Below are 20,127 nucleotides of genomic sequence, written 5' to 3'. Positions count from 1 at the left end.
CCAAAAGCCTCCATCTCCTCTCAAGGGGTGTGGTAAGAGAGTCTGGTTGCTAGGTGGCGTAGGCAGGCACAAAAGGGAAAAGAGAAGGAGGAGTAAACAGTCTAGAGTCTGCAGCAGAGTGTGGAGGAGTGAGGAGCAGGAAAGTGAAGCTCAGACAGGAGCAGCAGTGAAGGTCCCAGATGTGAGCCGGTTCAGAGCAGAGTCCAGGGAGCTCCGAGGAGAGCTGACCCCTTCCCCTGGGCTGCTGTAGTCTGACAGCGTCCGCGCAGTGGCTACCGACGGGGGAGAACGGTCAACTAGGAGTGCTACCCGAAACCCATCTCCAGCTAGAGAGAGAGCACAGAGTGGGAAGTAAGGAGACTGCTAGAGAGTACCAGGCCCAAACGGGCGGCAGATCCCGAAGCGGAGATAGATCCAGCTTTCTTTTGCTAAACCTGCCGGTGTGGGGCTCTCAAAGCCCACGCCACAACACCACAAAAAGCCGCAGCCACGTAGCCACAGTTAGGGCCCATAGCTCACAGGAGGCAAGAAGCTGGAGTGATCTGGCCCAGGCAACAAGCACACGGCAAACGAAGGGGAGTGAGGCTTCAGCAACTTCCCTGGGTGACCCCCATAGGGACTCAAAGTCGGGGTCACCCCAAACCACCAAGGGCTAAGGAAGGCGAGTTAGTAGTCACCCTCACAAGTCAGCCTGAAGGACACCTGGTTCCCGCCTGGTTCATCCCAGCTACGCCCGGGTTACTCACCCTGCCACCTGAAGTGAGTAAAAACCCTGAAAGACATTCTGCCTGTGTGGAGTTATTCTGCGCCTTGTGGTACTACGCACCTACACAGGGCCCTGGGGCTTGCCTCGCTCTCAGGGGGCTATTCCAACTAACTGCACTCACCATCAGCCCCAGGCGTCCCTCAACCTGCAGTGGCGGTCCCCCACTGGCCGCAATACTGAGAGTGGCGTCACGACAAGAAGAAGATCTCCTACCTGTGACAAGATCCAGCCGAGTGGAGTCCCTGAAGGTAATGCACCGACACTACACCTGTGGGGCTTCACATCTGGCGTCACGAACAGGATAAGGACTAGACCTGTTCAGACAGGTGACCATGTGCCTGGGCGGTCCGCTTGAAAAATTGGAAGCGCCGCCATATTGCCACCATGAAAAGCGCGCCGAAAAACAACAGCAGCCCGCGCTGGGAGAAGTTACCGCCCACGAAGAGGTGTGGCTACCCAGAGATCCCCTGCAGAGTTCTGACCTCGCTTGTGAAGAGAGCGGAAGCGTCCAGAGACGGCGGGAAGGAAAGAGAGCCACAAGCCTGCTGCTGCAGAGAGAGGAGATGGAGTCCGGACGTGGATACCCAGAACCAGGCTCTGCTGCCTGGTGGTGCCGGGAGCTTGCTATCTTCTGCGATCAGCTGGAGGCCAGGATTATGCGACAGCTCAGTGAGGGACGCACGGAGCTTCTGGAGATGGCTGCGGCGGTTCGGACCTACGAGGAGGGAGCCGTGCGACGCCTGCCAGATCGAGCGGCGACGACTCAGATCCCGATGGTGCCACTGATGGGTGAGTCCAGAGTTGCCCCGGCCAGCGCAAGCGCTCCGACCCCTGCTGCTACGACCGCGGTCCCAGAAGAGGCGCCCGGCGCGGCGACGCTGAGCCAGGCCGCAGCCATGCCAGGTGCGGCCCGCCAAGCCCAGGCCGCCGCAGCGATGCCCTGCTCGGCCCGCCAAGCCCCGGCCGCCGCAGCGATGCCCTGCTCGGCCCGCCAAGCCCCGGCCGCCGCAGCGATGCCCTGCTCGGCCCGCCAAGCCCCGGCCGCCGCAGCGATGCCCTGCTCGGCCCACCAAGACCCGGTCCCTGCAGCGACGCCCAGCCCAGCCTGCACAGATCCCATCGCAGCTGCGACGCCGATCCAGGCCGCCGCCATACAGGGCGCGGCCCGCCAAGACCAGGCCGCCGCCATACAGGGCGCGGCCCGCCAAGACCAGGCCGCCGCCATACAGGGCGCGGCCCGCCAAGAGATTGCATCACCATTTACCCCGGCCTGCAAGGCCAGAGCAGACATCGCTCCCCAGCCTAAGGAAGTCCCTACTAGGAAATCCCTGATAGGTGAAGACTCCGCATACTGGCAGCTGAAGGCTGACCTGGAGGCTAAGTTCCCACAGGAGATGGTGGACCGATACATGCTCCCTCCGAACACCCCTAAGGCAACCCCTGCAGCAACCACGCTGAAGAGTCCACCGCCTGGGCCAGCTGAGGAACACTCATCCCCAGTGCTGCCACGACCAGAGTGCAGCGAAGAACTAAGGGGGAGAGGAGGGCAAGAAGCTGAGGAGTTGCCCCCGGAGCCAGCAGCAGTGCTAGTCCCAGAGCCGGAGATGCTGCCATATTCCCGCTGGGACGAGGAAGACCTGACACCTTCTGCTGAGGAAGATCTGCCCCAAAGCCTCACCTGGGAGCTTGTAAGCTGCACTTCGCAGAATCCAGCCCGCAAGACACAGCGCCGCAGTAGAACCCAGTCTTTCCCTGCACCGCCATCCCCAGAGCAGAGAGAAGTCACGGCCAGAGACTTACAAGAAAAACGGTTCCTGAGAAGAGCCAAAGCACAGATCCGAGGACCCCTGCGTCGAGGAATTGTCGAAGATTTCAGCCTCAAATCAGGGTACGGCTTTATAGTATCACCTGGTGTGAAGGAAGGGATTTTTGTCAATCGAAGGGATGTGAGAGCCCACCTGCCCAGAGGACACCCTGGAAGAAATTTGAAGATAGGAGACTCAGTGGAGTTCACTATGCATCAAGGAGAAAGAGGCTGGTATGCCCTAGATGTTGCACCATATTCTAGAAGTCCTTGCAGAAGCCCTGCAGTCACAACAGAAGATGAAGACAGAGACACTGAAGAAGAAAGAAAATACAACGAACCCACAGACGAAGAAAGAGATCAAGAAACCAACAGGTGCCGCAGCCCTACAGGCCCAAGCCCTGGTATGGAAGAGTAGAGGAATCTGCATAAAGTAAAGCATACAGCAAGTTAAAGTTTTGAAAAGTTGGAAGTTTTGCAACGTTTACGTTTAAGTATGTGCCCACATAAACTTGTGTGAGAAAACCATAAACCTTAAGGCTATGAACTGGCTATAGCCACAAACTCTCGCAGTGTAAATAGTTACACCAGAGGGCACCACCACCACCAGAGTCAGCCTGTTTAGGGGCTTGGCTCGTCTGCAACCAGGAGGAGCCCGTCCGTATATAGGGCCTTGGCTCGCCTGCGACCAGAGAGCATGCCTGTTTATGGGGCCTGGCTCTCCACCACAAAGAGGGTACCTGGTCAGCACCAACTGTGGAGGCCGCCTCTACATCCTGCCAGAAGAGGCTGAAGGCGCGGATCCACCAAGCCAGGTATACCCTGAAACCACCAGCCCATGAAAGCCGCCTCTACATCCTGCCAGAAGTGGCTGAAGGCGCGGCCAACGGGAGAGGCAGATTGGAGGAAAGGTCTGGGGAAGTAGATGGCCCAGATCTGGTTACCAAAAGGACCGGTGACCTGCCTCCTGAAAGGGTTTGGGTGGGTTAACGGACTTGTGGGTGGAGGGTGGTGATGTATGGTACCTGGTGCTTTTAAAATGTTTTACATGTTTTAATGTTTTATGCATTTTTAAAATGTTGTCTTGCAGCCCGAGGACGTGCTGGTGATAACTAAGGGGGAATGTGGCGCCCCTGACCTGGTCAGGCACCACTGAGTACTGCACCCATGCTGGGGACAGTACAATACAGGTAATCCAGAAGGCTGACCGGGGTGTGGAACACAGGCGCATAGTGATCAGGTCTCACACATGTACCCATGAGAGGACCCCTGGGGATCCCAGGAGGGGGAAAAGCCTTCACCTTCACTGGAATAGTGGAGGGGGCCAAAAGCCTCCATCTCCTCTCAAGGGGTGTGGTAAGAGAGTCTGGTTGCTAGGTGGCGTAGGCAGGCACAAAAGGGAAAAGAGAAGGAGGAGTAAACAGTCTAGAGTCTGCAGCAGAGTGTGGAGGAGTGAGGAGCAGGAAAGTGAAGCTCAGACAGGAGCAGCAGTGAAGGTCCCAGATGTGAGCCGGTTCAGAGCAGAGTCCAGGGAGCTCCGAGGAGAGCTGACCCCTTCCCCTGGGCTGCTGTAGTCTGACAGCGTCCGCGCAGTGGCTACCGACGGGGGAGAACGGTCAACTAGGAGTGCTACCCGAAACCCATCTCCAGCTAGAGAGAGAGCACAGAGTGGGAAGTAAGGAGACTGCTAGAGAGTACCAGGCCCAAACGGGCGGCAGATCCCGAAGCGGAGATAGATCCAGCTTTCTTTTGCTAAACCTGCCGGTGTGGGGCTCTCAAAGCCCACGCCACAACACCACAAAAAGCCGCAGCCACGTAGCCACAGTTAGGGCCCATAGCTCACAGGAGGCAAGAAGCTGGAGTGATCTGGCCCAGGCAACAAGCACACGGCAAACGAAGGGGAGTGAGGCTTCAGCAACTTCCCTGGGTGACCCCCATAGGGACTCAAAGTCGGGGTCACCCCAAACCACCAAGGGCTAAGGAAGGCGAGTTAGTAGTCACCCTCACAAGTCAGCCGGAAGGACACCTGGTTCCCGCCTGGTTCATCCCAGCTACGCCCGGGTTACTCACCCTGCCACCTGAAGTGAGTAAAAACCCTGAAAGACATTCTGCCTGTGTGGAGTTATTCTGCGCCTTGTGGTACTACGCACCTACACAGGGCCCTGGGGCTTGCCTCGCTCTCAGGGGGCTATTCCAACTAACTGCACTCACCATCAGCCCCAGGCGTCCCTCAACCTGCAGTGGCGGTCCCCCACTGGCCGCAATACTGAGAGTGGCGTCACGACAAGAAGAAGATCTCCTACCTGTGACAAGATCCAGCCGAGTGGAGTCCCTGAAGGTAATGCACCGACACTACACCTGTGGGGCTTCACATAGTATATACATGTATTTATAAGCTCTTTTTTATTATGATAGGGTCTCTATAGATCATACTTTGTAATGAATAAAATGATAATGCTTGTATTTGAAGACTATAATGAAATTATCTTGAGACTGTGTGAGCTTATGTGATGCATTTTTTGTGATGATGTCACAGTACTGTGCATGTGTTTCTAAGCTGCATATTATGATGATGTGGCACTGATGAGGATCTATATGACTTCACAATATATTTATTGTAATGATTTTATAATAATATGTCTGTAACATTCTCACTGGATTCACTTTATTGTGACGGTGTCACATTTCTGTGTTTGTGGTTTTAGGCTACACTCTGATGTGATGATATCATAAATATAATAGTCTAATTTGCTCTATGTAGGAATGATTTCTCAAATGGACAGAATTGTTTGTTGTGCTCAACATAGGGTATAAGGGTATGTGCCCATGATCAGGACCTGCTGTGTCCTGGACTCAGCGGGTCCTGACCTGCGGGGCTGCGAATCTTCGCTGGAGACTGTAGCTGTCCATGCCCACGATCAGGGTTCGGGGTGCTGCGGTCTCTCTTCTGTTCTCTCTGCGGAGAACGTGTTACGGGGGGGCTCCAGTGCTCGCAGCAACCGTAACAGAACGATTGCAACTCTGCAGCAAACAATTGCCATGATTGTGGCTCAGTAAGTGACACCACAGGTTAATTTATGCTGCGGGCAGTGCACACACAGTGGGCATTTGTTTTTTAGAAATCCCATCCACTGTGCTTGTGCTGTACAACGCAGCATTTTGGACGCAGCTGAAGCATGCTGCGTCCAAAACGCTGTGAACACTGATGGTTTTGATGCACCATAACTGCTGTTCATATGTTATGAAATACTGCCATACCTTTCCTCTTTAAGTAGTTGTCCATAAAGTAAAGTACAAAACTGCTAAACGCAGTACAGAGTTCCATACAGTGCCTACATATGTTTTGTATACTTAATATGAGGTCCAAGGTCTGGCACCAGTATGTCAAAACACAGAACATAGATAAACGAGGTCACAATGCAGCAATGAGCAAATTGCTACAACTGGCAGTGATCTGGGACTAAATAATTAGCTAAATACCTGGGCAAAAATAGAGAAGAGGGAACACCTGAAGAAGCCCAGCACCACCGATTCTCAGATTGGATGGCTGAGGTGTCAATCAACAGCCAACAGCTCAGCATGCCCCAGCACTAGATTGGACGACTGAGCTGTCACTCATTGTATCTAAAACACCCTGAGCGGAGGAATTGTGAAAGTGTGGCGCCCTGGACAAGCCAGGAGCCACAGGGCACAACACCCACACACCCCACACTCCCGGTCAGGCACACTGAAGTCAGACACAAAACCCTTGTTGCCTTCCTCCAGGGGCTGATGTCCACACCAGGGGGTGGGCCAGGCAGTTGGTCCCGCCCACCAAGGAGTTCACAGTCCTTGAGGCGGGAAAATCAGACAGTCTAGCTAGGGAAGTGAAAGTGGAAGGAAGGGAAGTGGCAGCTGAGCAGACTAAAGTTGGTCCGGGTGTGTGGCCCGGATGGATCAGCAAGTTTGGCAGACGGTGGTGACCGTCTGCAGGAGTGGCCTATCGGAGTCTACCGTAAGGACCGTGGACGGGCGGTGGCCCGGCGGTACCGGACCGGTACGCAAAGAGAAGTCAGCACCAACTGGCAGGGGCTTACGGACCCCGGCAAGGCTAGGAGTCGCCGTGAATTTGCCGAATTCGTTAGTGAAGGGAACCTCCTGGGTTTCCCAACAGCCAAGTCCCGACAGAAGGCAACAGTCCAACCAAGAGAGGGAGACACCGCCACCGCCAAGGCAACCGTTTCTCAGGGCCAGAGCCTGTGGGCAAAAGGGGCTCCTCCAGCCCACATCCAAGCTGGGGAGCAGGTTACCGGTGGGAACCCATTGGAACCATCTACCGTACATAGGTGCAGGGAAAGGCAGTCGCCACTAACCTGCAGGAAGAAACAACACCGCAGCCGCCAGTGGGACCCGTCCATCCAGCCGTTTGTTTTACCGAGAACTGTGTCCTCATCATTGGCTGAGTGAGTACCACTGTGCCGTGCGGCACAGCGCTGCCCCCGCGACCCTGCACCTCACCAGGCCCTGTAACCCGCCTGCCATCCATCCCTACCCCATCACCGGGCCCCGGGACAACCAACCCCCTACCCACGGAGGGGAGAAATAACATCCAGGCTGCTCCCTGTCATCGCTCCCAGGATCCCCGTCCAGAGCAGCGGTGGTGTCACCAATATCACCACAACCGTGGGTGGCGTCACGGACAATCAATCCCCAAAACCATTCCCCCTTTTCACTCACGGGCGAGGAACGCCGCTCGAGTCCCCAGGATCCGGCCCACTGCTCGAGCCACCACCGAGCAGCAGCAGCCGCAGTAGCAGCGGCCGGTCCCGAGCAGTGGGAGAGCGCAGCGTTCCCTCCTCCGCCCGCGACAAAAGCATAAAAGTTTCAGTACTTTGAAACATTATTATTTTTGCAAATTTAAAGATGCAGAATATTTTCTTCTGACAATTTTCTGATATTTATTTAGAGGAAATTTAGCAACAACTAAAACATTTCAAAACAGTATTGCGAATCATTAACAGTTACAGAAATTACACTACAAAACTTGGTCCTCATTCAGTGACAACTCTTTTTTGCTTGTCTCCTGCGTTGGATCATCTCTTATAGTTGTCCAACAGCAATCTGCAAGCATTGGTAGATTCTACTTTCCTTTATCTCTTGTCTGCATAGCTTCAATATCTTGATGAAATCTTTTACCTTTGCTCATCACTGACTTCTCAGTTTGGTGGAAAAAAGACTAGATGGGAATGTAAAAAATGAAGCTTTAACACTAGAACTACTGGACTCGCGACACCTATATAGAAATACATAGTGCAAAGTAGTCAAAATGACTACCTCAGTAGTTCTAGTGTTAAGGACATGTTACAGCCAAGATCCTTACATGTCTTGAGGACATTTTTCCACCAACTCTTCAAAGTTATCTGTTCTTGAGTTTTCCCTAAAATTAGTTACCACTAATGCAAATATTACCCCTGATGCCTTTTTCTTGGACTGCAAAAAAATGGAGAAACGTCTCATCGTAAAGAAGCTTAAGAATATGAGGTCCAATTAAGACTTCTTCCTTTATCTTTGCTTCACTCAACCTTGGAAATTTAGCAATGAGATACTTGAATAGAGATGAACGAACCTCCCAAGGTTCGATTCGGTTTGTGTTCGCCAAATTAACCTGTGTTCACCGAACAATTTGCGAACAGTTCGGCGAAAATATCCGAACACCATTGAATTCAATGGGAGGCAAAACCAAAGGCATAGACAACACCTTTAGAGGGGCCCAAAAGCTGTCAAAACAGCTCAAACCATTTTACTGTGGAGTCAGTCTGTTGTGGCACAGCCATTAGCTTCCTAGACTATTAACATAAGAAACATTGAGGTGGATGAGTGACCGGTGTATGCCTGGTGCTCTGAGACCTCTGGCACTACAGAGAATACACAACATGGAGACCCAACTTGGAGTTTCCACATTTACAAAAATTAAGGGCAGACACCAGGAAATGTGGCATCAATTGCTCCAGAGTACTCATAGTGTGATGGCTTATCAGTTAGGGATGAGTCATGCAGGAGATAGGGTCTGGGCCAGCATTTTATCTTTCAAATAAAGTTAAAATTAAAAGGTGGATGAGTGACAGGTGTAGGCCTGGTGCTCTGAAACGCTTGCCACTACAGACAACACACAGCTTGGAGACCCGACTTGGAGTCTCCACATTTCCAAAAATTAGAGGCAGACACCAGGAAAAGTGGCCTCAATTGCCCCAGAGTACAAATAGTATAATAGCGCAGCATGCATGCATGGGACAGGGCCTAGGATAAGGCCTGGCTCAGCATTTCTAGATTAAACATTGATGAGTAACACGTGGATTAGTGACAGTTGTAGGCCTGATGCTCTGAGATACCTTCCACTATAGACAACATACAACTTGGAGACCCAAATTGAAGTCTCCACATTTCCCAAAAAATTGGCTTCTTGTAACTTAGTAGGAAGCAAAAGGTGGACGAATAGGAGGAATATTAGGTGCTTCACATGTCGCGGGCAGGGAGGGGACACTGCGCTCACCACGCTCGGGTCCGGCGCTGCTGCTGCTCGGTGGCTCGAGCGGTGGGCTGGATCCGGGGACTCGAGCGGCGTTCCTCGCCCGTGAGTGAAAAGGGGAATGGTTTTGGGAATTTATTGTCTGTGACGCCACCCACGGTTGTGGTGAGGTTGTGACACCACTGCTGCTCTGGACGGGGATCCCGGGAGCGATGACAGGGAGCAGCTTGGATGTTGTTCTTCCCCTCCGTGGGTAGGGGGATTGGTTGTCCCGGGGCCCGGTGAGGGAGGGATGGCAGGCGGATTACGGGGCCTGGTGAGGTGCAGGGTCGCGGGGGCAGCGCGGTGCCGCACGGCACGGTGGTACTCACTCAGCCAATGACGAATGCAAAGTCTCCGGTAAAACAAACGGCTGGATGGACAGGTCCCACAGACGGCTGCGGTGGTTCTTCTCCCGGTAGGTTGGTGGTGACTGCCTTTCCCTGCACCTGTGTTATGTTCTCGGTTCTGGTGGCTTCCCACCGGTAACCTGCTCCCCAGCTTGGATGGAGGCTGAGGGAGCCCCTTTTGCCCGCTCTGGCCCTGGGAACTGTACAAATAGCAAATTCTGAATTTAGAATTTGTTCAAAAAAAGTATATTCCATCTTATACAGCTGCATTTAAAGAGGTTAATAAGACCTATAAGGAACAGATTACTAGCTGGTGGGAGGTGCAGAGCCTGGACAGTTATATAAAAAGTGGTATTGTCCCCAGGGGCCTACGCATTCCCCTTGTGCCAGCTGCTAGGTGTCGGACTCCTCAATTGATGAGTGCCTGGGAGAAGGAGGCTACAGCTAGCTTTCTCAGGTTAATGAAAATTCTACTTACGGAAGAAAAGAATAACCTTGAAGCAATTAGTAACAAGCTCAAGGAGCAAATTGAGGTCACTAAAACTTATCAAAACGAGACTGATTTTTCAATCAAGGAAAATACCTTGAAAAACTCTATTGAAATATTTCAGTTTCATTTAAAAGAAAGGAAACATAAACAATTTAAACGGGACCTCCAGGACTTCAAGGATAATAAGGTATATCAGATCTTTCCAGTTGAGGGTCCGACACCTAGGGAGCGGGAATCAGATTTATCATCGACTGAGGCGGAACTTTCAGATTCAGAGGGTAGATTACCCCCCTTTCGCTCACAGCAGAGGGGTAGATGTAATCGGAGAGGACCACATAGGACTGATCACTCAACCTATCCATCGGTACAGACCAACAACCCCCCTTTTTTAGACCGCAATTACTCCCTAAGGAGTCGCAAGGGGAAAGATTAGGAACACAGGTTATTAACCTTTCTGATAGAGCCCTCAATCACATGGAGATGGCGGTCCTTAGCAAGGGTTTGTCGTTTGTTCCTACAAATGACTTTTCAGCATTTGATTTCATTAAAGATCTTAATCTTTTTGCCCGCAAGTTGCATTGCAAAAAAATTCTTCAAATTGAAGGATAAGAGAATCTGTACAGATCTGGATATACCGATGGATATGATTGATGACGTGAGATTATTAGCAGGTCTGGATGATCCTGTTCCTTCTACCTCCGGTAAGGGTCCATTTACTACCCTAAAAAACCCCAGTACAAATATGCCACCTAATTTTTCTGATGTTTCGGCTATCGACATATTTTTAAATCAGGTGACGAATGATATCCTTGCTTTGTCCAAAATCCAACTAGATAGGACTGGTGTAACCTCCGCACGAATGGAGCAGAGGAATAATCTCTCGAAAGCTGAAATGCGAGCACTCTGTGATCTAGAGAAGGATGCTACTATCATTATTAAACCCTCAGATAAGGGGGGGAATTTGGTCCTACTGAATACAACTGACTATCGTGATGTCTGTCTGAATATCCTGAAGGATACTAACACATATTGTAAGATCTCGGGTAATCCTATTGTTACTGCTAAGAATACGCTGAGGGATATGCTCAATAATGCTGAGATTGATGGCTTGGTTAGCAAGGAAGAACGAACATTCATGATACCCGATTTTCCACTGATGTCTACGTTTTACATTCTCCCCAAAGTTCTTAAGGGGGTAAACCCCCTCAGGGGGAGACCTATTGTCTCTGGGGTGGGTAATGTCACGCAAAATGTTGGAATCTATTTGGACAAGATCCTCAACCCGTTTGTCATCTCCCTACCATCTTATATTCGTGACAGTTTGGATTTCATCAGTAGGATTGAAGATGTTGTGGTGGGGCCCAATACATTTCTGGCTAGCATCGACGTGGAAACACTTTATTCCTCCATCCCACATGACCTGGGAGTTGAGGCTGTTCAGTTCTTCCTTGCTACTAGGGGTAAACAGTTTGATGCTCACAATGAACTGGTCCTTTCTCTGTTGAAATTCGTTTTACACAATAACTATTTCCTGTTTGATGGATCCACCTACCACCAGCTCAGGGGTACGGCAATGGGGAGCCCCTGTGCTCCCTGTTACGCTAATTTATTCCTGGGCTGGTGGGAGGACACCACGGTTTTTCAAGAACCCATGACACCATTCACTGACATGATTGATGTGTGGGTACGGTTCATTGATGACGTGTTCCTCTTATGGAAGGGTCCCCGTGATATGTTCATTAAGTTCGTGGACAAGCTGAACATGAACTCTTTGGGACTGTCCTTCACCCACGTCATCCATCCTGTTAGTTTGCCTTTTTTGGATCTGATGGTGACAATCGATCTAGAAGGCAAACTCAGGACGACGATCTATAGGAAACCGACTGCCACGAATTCGCTCCTCAGGTGGGAGAGTCATCACCCTCTACCCCTCAGGCGGTGTTTTCCTAAGGGACAATACCTTCGCCTGAGAAGGAATTGCTCTGCTCGGGGTGAATTTGTGGCAAATACCGCTGACCTGAGGTCCCGTTTTTTGGACAAAGGTTATCCAGATCGTGTCCTTAAACAGGCTTTCAGGTACTCTTTGGATCAGGACCGGACAAGACTTTTGACCCCACAATCAAAACGCAGTGACGATGGAGGTTTAGTAAGGCTTATCACAACCTATACTAAAAGGGCCCCTGCCATCAGACATGTCTTGGAACAACACTGGGGGATCCTTGGCATGGATAGTGACATTGCCGACTATATTAAACGACAGCCAAGTATCACCTTCCGTAAAAATCGCTCATTGGGTGATAGACTGACCCACAGTCACTTTGTGCCACCCGTTGAGGGAACTACTTGGATTCCAAATAAACTACATGGCTGCTTCAGGTGCAGTTCGTGTGTTGCCTGTAAGAATATCAAGACAGGGAAGAATTACATCAGTACATCTACGGGTGAATCCCTTGACATCAGGGATTTTATTAATTGTAAAACCAAAGGTGTGGTATATTTGGCTACATGTCATTGTGGTATACAATATGTTGGCAAAACGATACGTGAGTTTCGCAGACGGATAGGCGAGCACATGGGGGATATCAGAAACAATCGTGATACCCCCATTGCGCGGCACATGAACCTACGTCACAGTCAGAACAGAGAAGCCATTTTCTTCATGGGCATTTTGAAAGCCAAACTATCCCCTAGAGGTGGGAATCTTGATTGCATTTTATTACAAAAAGAGGCAAGGATGATTTTTCGTCTGAGGACCTGTCATCCAGATGGCCTTAATAACCAAATCAATTATGGATGTTTCATCTAATCTTAGCCTTCTGCAGTCGCTAGTCGTCGTGTCCTTTTTGAGCGCCAATCGTTTTCATTGACCACACTTACTTTTAAGCCCTTGGTGGGCCCTCACTTTATTATAAGCTATATCTAGGCCCAATAGAAAGGGGGAATACTACTGGACCCCTCCTTGTGAACTTTGGTCCAGTGTGTTCTAACATGGGAATGACATTTTTCTTTCCCCTCTACCCCTATTTGTATATTCTATCTTGTGCAGTGAATCTGGTTGTCACTGTATTCTCCTCAATTATAGATTGGTATCCTTTCTACATCATCTAGGAGTGCATCCAATTAATTGCTATCTAATATATGATGTTGGACACCCCCCCCCCCTTTCTTATGCTATGCCTTTCACTTTCAGCTTCTCTATGAGCCTCATTGTGGTTAAATACCCCTGCTTTGGTGCTCTGTTTCCTCATTGCCTCCGCAGCCTCTTTTACTTTGCGGTATGTGTTGCATACTGCAAGATCATTTAATATACAGTGCTTTGCCTTTACTTAAATCGGTAGCTAATCTGCATGCCCTGATGTGCGGCGTCTATGTATATTTTTTTGTTGCTGCACGCTGTATGGGTGGTGCTTATCGGGCCTGAACAGGGCGTGTCACCTGACCTGCGGTGGCACGCCTCTGGTACAATACAATTGGATGGGGAGTGTTTTGAGACATGGAACTGCGAGGTCCGCTGAACCGGATATGACCTCACATATGCAGTACCTGCTGTTCTCTCCTAACCAATGAAATCCTATGCGTTCCAAAGTGGAACGCGGAAGTCTATGGGTCATGTGATCGGAAGTGACCTCAGACGCTGTTACAGTGAGCACTTTGGAGGATGGAGGATGGAGGATCGTGCATGTGAATCTTTACTGCACAGCTGAAGGTAAATTGGATTGGTAGAGGGGTATTAATTGGAATGAGGGATCAGTGTCCATGCACCACCGTTTACCTGGACACATAGGTTACTTTTCTGATCCCTGCCATCACTGGTGGATCAGATCTGTGATCCCTGCCATTGCAGGTTGATCATTCTCTCTTTTTTTGTCTCCCTTGAGAAACTCTGACTATTCAGAGGGAAACGCGTCGGGAGGAGGTTATCTGTTTATTTTTGTATGGTTGCGGGGCAGACAACTTACTTGGGTGCTGCCCTTGTCAGGGCGGAAATACAATTACAGGGGCATGACAGGGGTTTTTATACCATCTCCAACGCTCTACCCTGGTTCTTCCAGCCTATGACCAACTACGGATCGGTGTGTCTGTCTCCTTACCCTTGGAAAAGATCTGAGTGAGATCCTTCTAATTTGTAGCCACTTGGCACATTTGTTTTACTGCACTAATTACACTTTTGTGAACTAAATATCGATTTTATTAAATAAATTAAAAGTTAAGTTTTAGTCCTTGCTATTATCCCTGGGAACTGTAGCCTTGGCGGTGACTGTATTTCCCTTCACGGTTTGAGCGGTTGCCTTCAATCGGGTCTTGACTGCTGGGAAACCCCGGAGGTTCCCTTCGCTAACAGATTTGACCGGTTTTACAGCGACTCCTAGCCTGGTCAGGGTCCGTAGGCCCTGCCGAATGGTGCTGGCTTCTCTTCGCTCCCCGATCCGGTACCGGCGGGCCACCGCCCGTCCCCGATCCTTACGGTTCACGTCAATCAGCCCCTCCTGCAGACGGTCACCACCGTCTGCCAACCTTGCAGTATGTGCCCGGGCCACGCACCCGGACACCGTCAGTCTGCTCCACTACCACTTCACTCCTTGACTCCACTCCTCTCTCCTTCCACTCCTCACTTCAACTCCCTTCCTTTTCCCGCCTCCAGGACTGTGAACTGCTCGGTGGGTGGGGCCAACCGCCTGGCTCCACCCCCTGGTGTGGACATCAGCCCCTGGAGGGAGGCAACAAGGATTTTTGTCTGACCTAGATGTGCCTAGCCGGGGTGTGGGGTGTGTTGTTACAGTACCTGTGATGACATGGCTTGTCGAGGGCGCCACATTCCCCCTTAGTAAAATGCAGACCGTCCACGGGCTGCCCGTCCATCACTGGTTTTATTTTTGTTAACTGTAAAAGATAGAAAACGGTAAAAACATGTAAAAGTCACAAACATTTCACAACGGTACGGCTTCCGCTCCTCTCCCACCCAAACAACCTGGCCCTGATGCTGCCCCTAAGAAGTGGGCAGCACCCCTTGACCCCAGTCCAGAACCTAGTTGGGTACAGTCTCTTTCAGGGGACCCGCGTCCATGGGGACCCCTGAACCCCCGGAGGATCGCCACCGGTTACGGTAGTGGCGGGCCTGGGCCATCCCTTTCCTCCAGGCCCATCCTCCAAAATCAGCCTCTCCGGAGGCGGTAACGGTGTAAGCCAACAATTAATTACATTCCACTAAGTTTGTGGTTGCCCTGCAAGTTCTCGGGCTTGTCCGTAAGAAGTTCCTTACGCAACGGTTGCAGAAAGTCCCTACGGGGACTAGTTGTCGGCAACGGCCGGTTTAATCACGGTTCCAATCAGATAAACTTCGGTTGATCAATCTTGTCATTCAAACTTCTAATTATACTGGTGGTCTCAACGGGGACAACTTGCAGCAGGGCTCCGCTGCCATCACTCTGACTCTTCCGCTGAGGTGGCCTCATCCTCTGCTACCAACATTTCGAACATGCAGTGACAGGCCTGTTGGGAGAGGGGTGCCCAGTATCCATTTCCACCGGTGCGCGGGCTATAGAAAACCACCGGCCCTCCTTCGTAGCGGAGACGCTCACTCGCCTTCTCGAACTCAGAGGTGGGCTCGGCGCCGGGGCCGGAGTCATTATCAACTGTCCCTGAACCAGGTAGGTTGCTGCCAGCTGCCGCAATCTCCGGGTTTCCGGCACTCAGCACGTCAGGTTCTACTGTGGTAGCACGGGGCAGCAGGTCAGGTCGGTCAACACTGAGGCGGCCCATGGGTAATGGCAGGGACGATATGAGGGCCGAGACTGGGCCAGGCCCCTCAGCCGCAGTAACCGGTCCTTGTGGGACATGGGGGCGTGGGTCACCCATCGGCTCCGTCACGTCGGCTCCCATCTCATACATCGGGGCAGTCGCAACCAGCATTTCCACCTCATTGGTCCACTGCTCCATCATGAGGTATATCTGATTCTGTTGGCGTTGGTTGGACTGTGCATCTCGGCCATGGTGCTTTCCAGGAACCCAGTATGGCCGCAGAGTCCTGGCGTCCCTGGTTTTATAGCCGCGAGCTACATGCGGCCAGACGCCATCCGTCCCCTTTAGTCTTTTTTCCGGCTCCTCCTCTATAGGGGCGGGGTTTCGGCTTTCACGCCTCCACTGCTCGGAAAGGCGCTCGAGCGTGGATTTTTCACGCCCAAAATGGCGGCTTCTCAAAATTTTCGGCCGGACACCTCCGGCGGTCACAAGGCGCACCTCTACCAGACGGCAGAGCGGTAAGATCCTGTTCGTGACGCCAAGTTGTCGCGAGCGGGGAGGGGACGCTGCGAGGGAGGCAACAAGGATTTTTGCCTGACCTAGATGTGCCTAGCCGGGGTGTGAGGTGTGTTGTTGCAGTACCTGTGACGACCTGGCTTGTCCAGGGCGCCACACACACATAAAAAGCAAAACTGTAAAAGTAACAGCAGTTGATACATTGTTTGGTTGTTGCATCACCAAGGCACTTAACATCAGCAGCAGTAGCAATAGCAACCACAGAAGCCACAACAAAGGTGTCATGGACTGCAATAACATAAGATGAATGCAGCACACTGAAAACTACACCATTGCCTAGTCTTCACAGTCTGTGACTGGGGTGGAAAAGTTATTGGAAATCCATGACTTGTTCATCTTGATGAAGGTTAGGCGGTCTACACTCTCAGGCATCAACTGGATGCACTTTTCTGTCAGGACACCACCAGCAGTGCTGAAGACACGTTCTGAGAGAATGCTAGCTGCCAGGCATGACAAATCCTCCAAGGGGTGACTGGCAAGCTCAGGCTACTGTTCTATTTCTGAATACCAAAATGCAAAAGTGTCCAAACAACCTCCAATATCATCAATATTGAGCTCTAGATACTCCATCACCATCCTCTCCAGTCGTTCACTATGTGTCAGACATGTACTCTTTTCTACTGGTGCATAGAATGGTTTAAAAAAATGTGCACCACAAATCACAGAAATTGCTTGTGCCACTTAAACTGCTGCTGCTAAAGTTTCAGTAATGACAACTCAACATTCCCAGAGTTGAAAGTGTAAAACAGCAATCCACACTATGTTTCTCATTGCTGTGTTGGAGAAAACTACTCTTAAGATTGTGTACTAGAGATGAGCGAACCGGTCGCGGTTCGGCTCGAGGTCGGTTCGCCGAACGGGGGTCCCGTTCGAGTTCGGTTCGTCGAACGTTCGACGAACCGAACTAGAACCTATAGGCTATAATGGGAGGCAATCACAAACACATAAAAATGCATGATAAATGTACACAAACAGTTAATAAACTGTGCCATAACACTTACCGGTCCTCGCGATCCCTTCTGCACTCTGTCTCCTGCCGCTATTCCATCCGATGATCGCTGAATCCTCCCGGTGACCTGCACTGCCAGCAGAGATGCAGGACCTATCGTGACGTCAAAATAGCCATGTGACCAGTCACGTGGCTATTATCTCATTGGCTACAGACTGGTCACATGACTATGACACGTCATGTAGGACCTGCGAGTGCATCTCTCCGGTACACGGTGCACATATGTGTATCGCCGTGTACCGGCGACATGCTCTAGCACACGGTCGACTCCCCGTTCCGTTAGGGAGATCGGAGATTAACATTAACGGAGATCACCGTTGCCATAGCAACGCAGTTAGCGGTGACGTCACCGCTAACCGCGGCTCCGAGAGCACCGTTGCTATGGTAACGCGTCTGTCAGCGTTACTGCTAGCAGCCAGCACTGATCACTCACGGAGTGAAGGCTGCACGCTGCTTCCCGATTCTAGTGATGATTGTAGTGAGGATGAGGTTCCCCAGCCCCAAGTGATGAGCTGGTGAATCTCATCCTCACTACAATCGTCACTACTACTACACTAGTGAGGATTGTAGTGAGGATGAGGTTCCCCAGCCCCAAGTGATGAGCTGGGGAACCTCATCCTCACTACAATCGTCACTACTACTACACTAGAAAGAAAGAAGACAGAAGAGCAGGATCGTGGAGGGCTGACAGGGGGTAATAAAGATGGAGTCTCTAATGTGTCTGTGTATTTATTTCTATTAAAGTATTTTTTCTCTGTGTGCTTGTTTTTTTTTAACCCTTCATTGGAAATTCTTAATGGCCGGGTCAAACGTGCCTGACATTAAGAATCTCTGGCTTAATACTGGCTAGTAAAACAAAGCCAGTATTAACTCATGATTACCCAACAAGCCACCCGGCTCCAGGGCTGTTGGAAGAGTTGGACACAGCGCCAGATGATGGCGCTTCTATGAGAGCGCCATTTTCTGGGACGGCTGCGGACTGAAATCCGCAGTAGAGGCGCCCAGAAACCTCGGGCTAACCTGTGCTGCGGATTCCAATCCCCAGCTGCCTAGTTGTACCCGGCTGGACACAAAAATGGGGCGAAGCCCACGTCATTTGTTTTTTAATTATTTCATGAAATAAGTGAAATAATTAAAAAAAACGGGCTTCCCTATATTTTTGGTTCCCAGCCGGGTACAAATAGGCAACTGGGGGTTGGAGGCAGCCCGTGGCTGCCAGCTGTACCTGGCTAGCATACAAAAATATGGCGAAGCCCACGTCATTTTTTTGGTGGGCAAAAAAATTCTGCATACAGTCCTGGATGGAGTATGCTGAGCCTTGTAGTTCTGCAGCTGCTGTCTGCTCTTCTCCATACAGACAGACAGCAGCTGCAGAACTACAAGGCTCAGCATACTCCATCCAGGACTGTATGCAGAAGTTTTTTGCCCCCTGAAAAAATTATGTGGGCTTCGCCATATTTTTGTATGCTAGCCAGGTACAGCAGGCAGGTACGGCTGCCCCCAACCCCCAGTTGCCTATTTGTACCCGGCTGGGAACCAAAAATAAAAGGGAAGCCCTTTTTTTATTATTTCATTAATTTCATGAAATAATTAGAAAACAAATGACGTAGGCTTCGCCCCATTTTTGTGTCCAGCCAAGTACAACTAGGCAGCTGGGGATTGGAATCCGCACCAAAGGTTGGCCTGAGCTTTCTGGGCCCCACTGCTGCGAATTGCAGTCTGCAGCCGCCTCAGAAAATGGCATTTTCATAGAAGCGCCATCTTCTGGCGCTGTATCAAACTCTTCCAGCACCTGCCTGCTATACCTGGCTAGCATACAAAAATATGGCGAAGCTCACGTCCTTTTTTTGTAGCTTTTTGGCAAAAAAAAAAAAAAATGCTTCCCTGGATTTTCCATTGCCAGTGAAGGTAACACCAAGCAGTGGGGGTTAGCAGCCAGTAGCTGCTTGGATTACCCTTAGCTAGCAATACAAAAAATGCAGCGGGAGCCCATATATATTTTTTTTAATTATTTATTTAAATAACTAAAAATAAAATGGGCTTCCCTGTATTTTGATTGCTGGACATCACAGTGCTGTAAAAATAAATCTTTAAAAAAAATGACGTAGCGCTCCGCGGTCTTTTTGATTCTCAGCGCAGATAAAGCAGACAGCTATGGGTTGCCACCCCCATCTGCCTGCCGTTACCTTGGTTGGCAATCAAAATACAGGGAAGCCCATTAATTTTTTCTATTTAAAAAATAGTTAAAAAAAAAATGACGTTGGGTCCCCCCATTTTTGATAGCCAGCTAGGGTAAAGCAGACGGCTGTAGCCTGAAAACCACAGCTGGCAGCTTTACCGTGGTTGGGGATCCAATGTGGAAGTCCCCTCAGGCTCTTTTTTATAATTATTTTATAAATATTAATAATTACACAATAAAAGTAGGGTCCCCCCAAAATTGGATCAACAGCCAAGGTAAAGCGGACAGCTGTGGTCTGGTATTCTCAGGGTGGGAAGGTCCATAGTTATTGGGCCTTCACAGCCTAAAAATAGCAGACCGCAGGCACCCCAGACGTGGCGCATCCACTAGATGCGCCAATCCTGGCGCTTCACCCCAGCTCATCCCGTGCCCTGGTGCAGTGGCAAACGGGGTAATAAATCGGGTTGATACTAGCTGTAAAGTCACCTGAGATCAAGCCCAGCAGGTTGTGATGTCATGGCGTCTATTAGATACCCAACATCATAAACTGTCAGTACTAACAAAAACAAAAAAAAGCGACAAAAGAAATTTATTTGAAAAAACAGTCCTCAAAACATTTCCTCTTTCACCAATTTATTGTAAGAAAAAAAAATAAAGGGGTCCCACGACG

At 50.4% G+C, this 20,127-nt stretch overlaps 1 protein-coding gene across 1 annotated transcript in view; it reads left to right on the top strand.

Moving 5' to 3' along the window:
• The window catches only part of LOC142310062 (bactericidal permeability-increasing protein-like), a 182,207-nt gene that overhangs the window by 39,303 nt on the left and 122,777 nt on the right, over nucleotides 1-20,127 (top strand). The gene's annotated exons all lie outside the window — the stretch shown is intronic.

Source organism: Anomaloglossus baeobatrachus, chromosome 5, assembly GCF_048569485.1.
Source record: "Anomaloglossus baeobatrachus isolate aAnoBae1 chromosome 5, aAnoBae1.hap1, whole genome shotgun sequence".
In the NCBI taxonomy this organism is placed as follows: domain Eukaryota; kingdom Metazoa; phylum Chordata; class Amphibia; order Anura; family Aromobatidae; genus Anomaloglossus; species Anomaloglossus baeobatrachus.
Note: the sequence above shows the minus strand (reverse complement) of the source record. Positions and strands in the feature narration are given on the sequence as shown.